Raw genomic sequence first — 7,448 nt, forward strand, 5'->3', positions numbered from 1 at the left:
ATTAAGGCTAAATTGGTTAATATATACCTGCAGCTAGTCCGATTCCCACTGATGCCACGATAGTGAGAACAAAGTTTCCGATGATCGTGCCAGCGATATCGCCTCCGTCCATTGGATTTTCTCCAATTTTATCAAAAATGCCACCTACAACTTTGAAGAGGATGATAGCCACTGCATCATTGACCATGCCTTCTCCGAAGATAATCGAAAAAAGTTGGGAAACTGGACAGAATCAATGAGCGTGAGTGCAGCCACAGAGTCGGTAGCAGATATAGTTGCTGCGTACTTTACGATAAGGCCGGTTTCAAAGTGTTCGCTTGATGCACCTTCTCCCACTGGAACGATCCATCCCATCTAATTCACAAAGTAGGTGAGCCAAAAAATGATACCGAAGGCAGCAATGGTGCCCAGCAGTCCAAAGAGCAGGATGTACTTGAAATTTTTGCCGAAATTTTGTTTTTTAAGGTTGTAACCTCCAGCGAATATCATCGGTGGCAACAGTCCGTAGAAGAAGAGCTCCTCGTTGAAGCTAATCTCGTGCATAAATCCCAAAAGAGATGCGATGATTCCGAACAAAAGTCCGATGAGTATGCCGACACCTGTCTCGTGCAGGTAGTGCCACTTGGTAGGGGAATACGTACATGCTTGTGCTCCATGAGCTTGCCCAACAGGATGTAGAGGATGATCATGATGATCATGCCCATCAGGATGAAGGCGAACTCTTCGATGTTCATAAGATATAGATTTATTATAGCGACATACCAAAGGAGCAATAACATCAATTCATCACTTAGGGTGTAGTCGTACCGGGCACCCCTTCCATGGCCTCCTCTCCCTCTTCTAGGAGCTGGCTGCCGACCCATATCGTTCTGCTCATCGTAGAGTCGCTTGGCTTCTTCGAACTTCTCCATGTAGGGACGCTTCTCCTCCGGAGTCATGCTGTTGTAGCGTTCAGCTGCGATCCTTACGATGTCAGGAGCTCGCATATGTGGATTCTGCTCCTTTATCTTCACGCTTTCGCTGGCAACGAACAGATTGTATGCGTTTCTAGGCCTCTTGAGGGGGACATCATCGAGATCCCGTTTTTTCGGTCGCCCTTCTGGTCGCTCCTCCCCTCCCTACTTGCGCTAAGCAACTGTCGGTTTCACAACAGAAGGACTATTTTGCACAGCCGGTGTGCGTCCGAACTCAGGGTTATCTGCTTGCTCATAACTCACGTAATTTCTGCATCTGTCTCCAAAGTCCCTTAAGCGAGTTACCAGCTATTCCGCCAAGCTGCCGACCTAAATAACGGACAATCTACAAGTGCAGCAAGAGGGTATTTAGATTAATCAAAGTTGGCCATTTGATTGTGGCGATTTTGGTTGGACTTCAATCTTTATTTGTATAGAAGTGTCCAGATTGTTGATGAGGAATGTGCAAATTGATTATTACCACAATAAAGAGTAAAGATCATAGAGGTTGGTAAGCTGAGTCGATTTTATCATAGTAGAGGTTCTGCTTCAACGCCATCACTACTCTCTCGAAGATGCCTCCGATGGGCGTGCGGAAACTCTCCTCCTGGATCTTTAGGCAAACTTCGATGAACTTCTAAAAGCGTTCGATCCTCACTTCTCCTTCCTCCTCAGCCAACAGCCCGTGTATGTTTTTGATGTTTTCTTATGAGGGAAAGTCGCATCCCACTTCGTTGGCGAAGGTATAGAGGAAGCGTTATGTATGGCGCCGACCAAGCTTGCCTCTTCCTTGCCCACGCACGCCCTCAGCGATTCGCTTCACTATTGGCAACAACCGTGTCTCTACATCCATTTCTACGCAATTATAATCGAAATGGAATACTATTCATGATCAACTATCAAATTACCATATACCCAATTATCGATTTTTCCTTCCTTTTCCCCATCTCCAGATGTATATCATTTAGATCCCATGCATGGCTGATTAATATATTTGCGATGAAGAGCAACGTGATACGAATTGTAGTGGTGGGAGACCCAGGAGTAGGAAAGACCTCCTTGGTTTGCGCCATCATCTCTGATCTCACATCCTAGGTGCCAAAGGTTCACAAAAAAGTAGTCCTGCCTCCCGATATGTGCGCATACTCCAAAGACATCTTCACGGAAATCGTAGATACAAACTAATCGGTTGACCTTCCCGCATAAATGAAGGCTGCCGACTCATCCTGCTTGTATACGACGTCTCCTCTGCAGAGTGCATCATGCGACTGAAGGAACACTGGATGCCCATCATCAACCAGGCCAGCAAAGATGTAATTTTGGGAAAACGAAGGTGCCAGTAGTGATAGTAGGCAACAAGTGTGATAAAGTGGAACTGCCTATTGATGAACAAGAGGAGCATACGCCCGTACGTGAGGTCATGAGGGGACTGGTGAGGAATTATAGACAAGTCCAAATGGGAATGGAATGCTCTGCTTATTATGATCGAAAAGTTAAACAGGTGCTTAGTTCTGCACAAAGAGCCGTCCTCTATCCCCTTGGTCCACTTTACGATCTTTCCTCTAAGCAAATCACCACCAAGTTCAGAAAGGCTTTACTTCGCATATTCCGCATCCTCGATCGCGACCTCACAGGCGCCCTCTCTGACGCAGATCTCATCGGCTTGCAGGAAAGAGTATTCCAAACTGAGCTTTCCCCTTAAGATATTAGGGGAATCAAGAACATAATTCAAAGAGAATGCCTATAGGAGCAGGGGCATGCAATATCTGAAGAAGGCTTCGTGCCTTCCAGAAGAAATGCATTGAAATGCTTAAGATACAAATCTGTTGGAGTATCTTACGTCACTTTGACTACAATAATCAACTCGAAATCAAGGCTTTTGAAGATTCTTTTGTAATTGACTACAACGCAGGAGAAGCTCTCGAACTTTCTCCCCACGTGCTTGACTTCTTACACCGAGCCTACATATTCGCCCAAAAAGCTGACCCTAAACACCCAATGCAACGTTTATTCTAGCCTTCACCCTCCATTTACTTAGAAGAGTTCTGGAATAAGGATTGTAGCTAGAACGATACATGTTGTTGTGGCATTTGTTCACCTTCTCAACTACCGAGAATGCTATAGAGCATTGCTTTACATAGGTTATGATCGGCGACTGGAAGAATGCTTTTGCATAAGTAGAGGAAAGAAGAGCTACTCTGACCTCCTTAGGCTCAAAGAACGTAGAATATACAGCATGTTGATTGTCGAAGATTAAAACTATGCCGCTTACATTAATCCTCTCTTTGAAAAATCAACTGAAGAAGGAGTTCTCACAAGAGCAGTTCGCCTCTATAGTTCTCCCATCACCTCTAAAGTTCTTCTGCTCTTTCGTATTCGTTCTCATCATCTGCGCGCATTTCTTGGCTAGGAAACTGCCAACCGCATTGATCTGATAGTTCATTTCGGTAATGTTGGCCAGCGTGATCTTGCTGTTTGCCCTCCTCACGTCATGGTCAAGGAAATAACTCGAGAAACAGCAGAAAAAAAGATAAAGCTATTCGAGTTGCCTGAAATGGATCTCCAGAGCATTCCCATCAAGATCAAGGAGTATCCTTATGAAAGACTGATAGAATACCTGTTGCTCATCTTCACCAATGTGTAATTAATACCTAATTCAGTAGGAAGGATACCGACCCGAGTATATCCAGCACTCAAAAGCGAATCCCAAAGATTCAAAAAGCTATTAATGGGAGTAGCTTCGACGATTGCAGTGGTAACAGTGGGCATCGTGGCCTTTACACGCAAGGCGCGTTGATCTTATGTATCATCAAGCATCTGCCAGGTGTATACTAAAATTTTATAAATTGAAAAGTAATCACGCATGACTCCATGCTTAAAAAGGAAGGATCATTTTTTGCTTGCGTATGCCTCCCTCAGCTTACGGTCATGTCTTTGCAGGTTCTCCAACTTCTCCTTGTGCTCCTGAGCCAACTACATCTGATTCTTGCAGACGTATGCAAGATCGGGCCGGTATAGAGAGTTAGAAGGTAGTGGGTTGGCTTCGTCTTCCATATCGTAAGGCAAGTATTTCCTAAAATCAACGTATTCGTTCCATCGAATCTCACGGTTTCGTTCCAAACTCCCTCGATACTGCAAATCTCCTTGGCAAGTCCTCCTTAGCGGGGTAGATTCCAGTTGGTTTTGACTTGAATTTCGTTAGGAAAGCAGTGGTTGTACGGTAGATGCTTCCGTGAATGAGATCCTCAGGATCATTTGTAGCTGATAAAAACCCTTTCTTGCGTGGGCCGAAGTTGAGTTCAGCAAAGTAGTTGTTTTTCATATCATACACGAAGACTAAGTAAGATACAATTTACTTTTGTCATAGAAGTTGAACTCTCGCTATCCGATGATAACATTCTTGATGATCATCCTAGCGAAAATGAGGGAAACACGGGTTCCGTCTGCAAAATCAATGAAAGTGGGCTTTTCACTCCAGCATTTGCCTCCATTAAGACCACTGATGCTGATCTTGGCCTATATGTTGCCATGCATGTTGTATCCACGACCGCAGAAATAATATGCAGAGACGGGAGGATGGTGGCTCACCTGCTCCATGTACAAAGGGCATCCGCCCACCCAACTCTGGTAGGTCTCTCCAAGAATAGGATTAAATGGCTTCATCATGCTGATACTGAGAGTGCAATTCGACACTGCAAACAATACACAGTTCTTGAAGCGTTACAGGGCATCTATTTTTTGCCAACTATCTAGGAAAAGAGGAGCGTATGAGAAGTTGCGAGCTATCGACTGGAGGTGGGACCTACTTAAGATATGAATTACTCTCGCTTAAAGATAACAACTGGCAGGCACATGTTCATAAAACCACTTCCGCTGCGGATAATCTTGAAGATGTTATTACCGATCGAAGCGATAATCTTCTTGATCATCTTCTTTTGGTCAGCGATTAGCTCTGCATCTGCACAGACAAGTCCGCCATCTTTGGCTCTTCTCCACTCCTTAAACATCATATGCTCTTTTGTCTCAAACCCTATAGGATATCAGCTGCCATCTGTAACGGCTCAGTGGGGATCCTGCATAGTTTCTTCTCCACCCATAATTGCTCCTATTTGATCTATTCAACAGTAGCCTTGGTTGAGCGTGAGGACTCAGGTGGTTCATTGCCCACTTCGATACTAAGATCATCTTCCTTTGGATCTGACGAAACAATGCTGAAGAATTCCTCCTGTTGTGTTTGTTCCATAGCAGTTGTTCCTCATTGCCACGTTCCAGCATCTGACTAAACTCCAGCATAAATGAAACTGGAAGTTGCTAAGGAACATCTTTCCCGATGGAGAGGGATGCAAAGACTCTGCAAAGGCTGCCTTTATTTGCATTCAGGACACGTATAAGGACGAATTCTATGGTATTTGGCGTGAGAGCATTTTCCACTCCTTTACTGAAATACACATCATCTCTTTATGAAATCCCCTATTCTCTCAAGTTGATTTGATCGTAAATTTGCCCTCCAAATAGATATTTTTCATAGACAGCTTGGTACCTTTTGGAAAACTCCTCCAGCACTGTCTCTTCTACTCTAAATTTGAATTTTTTTCGGAATGCCTCTGCAATGGCTGTCTTCATATCCTTGACTGGAAGCTATGAGTCGAATTCTAGTTTGAATAATTTATTGATCTTTGAACTGCGGCTTACCCTTGCGCCGTAATTGTCCTTTCCGTGGATTATCTTGAAATTGAGGCTGTCTTGAGCCAGCCGCTCGAGGACCAGTCCCTTGTATTTGAGAAAAGCAGTGATTATTAAGATCCCAAAAAGACAAGGTACTTGTCCGGTTTGACTCCATCTTACTCATTCAATCCCTCTAACTGAAGCACGCGCGATTTATGGGCTTCCAATACGCATTCCTGTACTTCCTTCTCAATCTCTTTAAAAATAGACTCTGAGAAATACAGAGTAAGCTTTGCATGCTCAGGAGGGACTCTCTTGCTAACAGCTTAGAGCACTAGCGTGTGTTTGTGCCTGCGAGAGCGACGCATGAGAAATTCTTCCAAGCTGAGCAAGATGTTGCGTTGTTTGCTGACAACATTGATGCTGCGTGCCCACCTGTCCAGTTTAAATCTGGCTTTATTCCAGCTGGCGAGGCCGAAGCTAACGCTTTCCAGCTTGCAGGAAGTCTCTACGTTGCCGATCGGCGAGTCGGGACTGCTTTCGATGCTGCTGGTGCTTTTCAATGGTCCGAAGTGACGCACCACATGGACGATCATCCAGTGCAGGAAGGCAGCGCGTTCGAGATCGGTAAGCTTTTGAAATACGGTTATGAAGGAGGGATCGACTATGTGCTGCCTGTTTGGGTCGGCGTGATGATGTTTGTGTAGCATTTCTTCGAGAGTGGTGAAGTAGAGGCGCAGCTTCACCGGCAGGACCGCAGACTCCTTGGCCTGCTTGTATTATTCGAGCATATCGAACATCCTCTGCTGATCAGTCATCAAAACTATAACTCACTCCAAATTAATTTAATTTTTCTGCTCCCTCCCCTTAACTGAACACCTTGCCAGGCTCACCCGAGATTTCACCCCAGCCGACCTTAAATTTGCCCCAGAAGCCAGAGGAAGTTGCATTAGGATGGTCGGAGCTCCTCATAAATAATTAATGGAAGCGGAGTTAATAGCCATAGATATTCTATTTGGTGCTTGAATAATCGGGTAGTTATGGACTGCAGCGATAGGATATTTAATTGGCAACTATGGTGTAGTTGGTTATCACGTTCGCCTCACACGCGAGAGGTCCCCGGTTCGAGCCCGGGTAGTTGCATTTTTGTCAATCAACATATATCATACTTGAAAAGGCAGACGAGTTAAAATCAGGTCAGCTTGGCCACTATGTGACTGCTTTGCGTCTTGTTTATCCCTCCGAGGTATTTCTGCTTCTACTATTCCAGCAACTTCTCGCGGGGAAGGATCACCTTGTGGATGAACAGCTTTCGCAATTTGTTTGCGATTGTATCATTCCCACTCGCTTTTTCTCTTATTTGAACTTCGGATTATACGCTCTATCTTCTCACGCTCACGCTACAGAGTTGACTAGCCTTCTCGTTTGTATGTTCCTAGTGACTCTTATTTTGACGGTTGTCCAAGCGAGCTGGGGATTGCTTTGGTCCTCCTTTGATAGGCCGAAGTGAGGCTGTTTGGGCCTTACTCTCTACTTCTTCTGCGGCTCAAGCAGTCCGTCTTCGATGGTCCTGAACTCCAAAACTGAGGCATTCTTGACTTGGTATATTTGAATGCTGTTTGAATTTTTACCCAACTTGAAGAGAGTATTCTAAGTATAAGGATAACTACCTTGACCATGCGCTTGTTTATCCTTGCTTCATAGAATTTGGTGATGAGCTTGGCCATTTCCGTCTCGTTATTAAGCAAGTTCAAATGGTCCTTGCGCAATTTACCCTCTCCATCAACGTCGAGGATGCTGTAGAGTGCCGAATGTCGTCTTCACTCATAG

General features: G+C 44.7%; 1 non-coding gene across 1 annotated transcript; it reads left to right on the forward strand.

The window, feature by feature from the left end:
* The first annotated feature begins 6,687 nt into the window (after positions 1-6,687).
* On the forward strand, positions 6,688-6,761 carry TRNAV-CAC (transfer RNA valine (anticodon CAC)). The gene has a single exon. It is a non-coding gene; the product is annotated as a tRNA-Val (tRNA).
* Positions 6,762-7,448: the final 687 nt, after the last annotated feature.

The sequence above is a fragment of the Nymphaea colorata genome, unplaced genomic scaffold, assembly GCF_008831285.2.
Source record: "Nymphaea colorata isolate Beijing-Zhang1983 unplaced genomic scaffold, ASM883128v2 scaffold0602, whole genome shotgun sequence".
Lineage (NCBI taxonomy): Eukaryota > Viridiplantae > Streptophyta > Magnoliopsida > Nymphaeales > Nymphaeaceae > Nymphaea > Nymphaea colorata.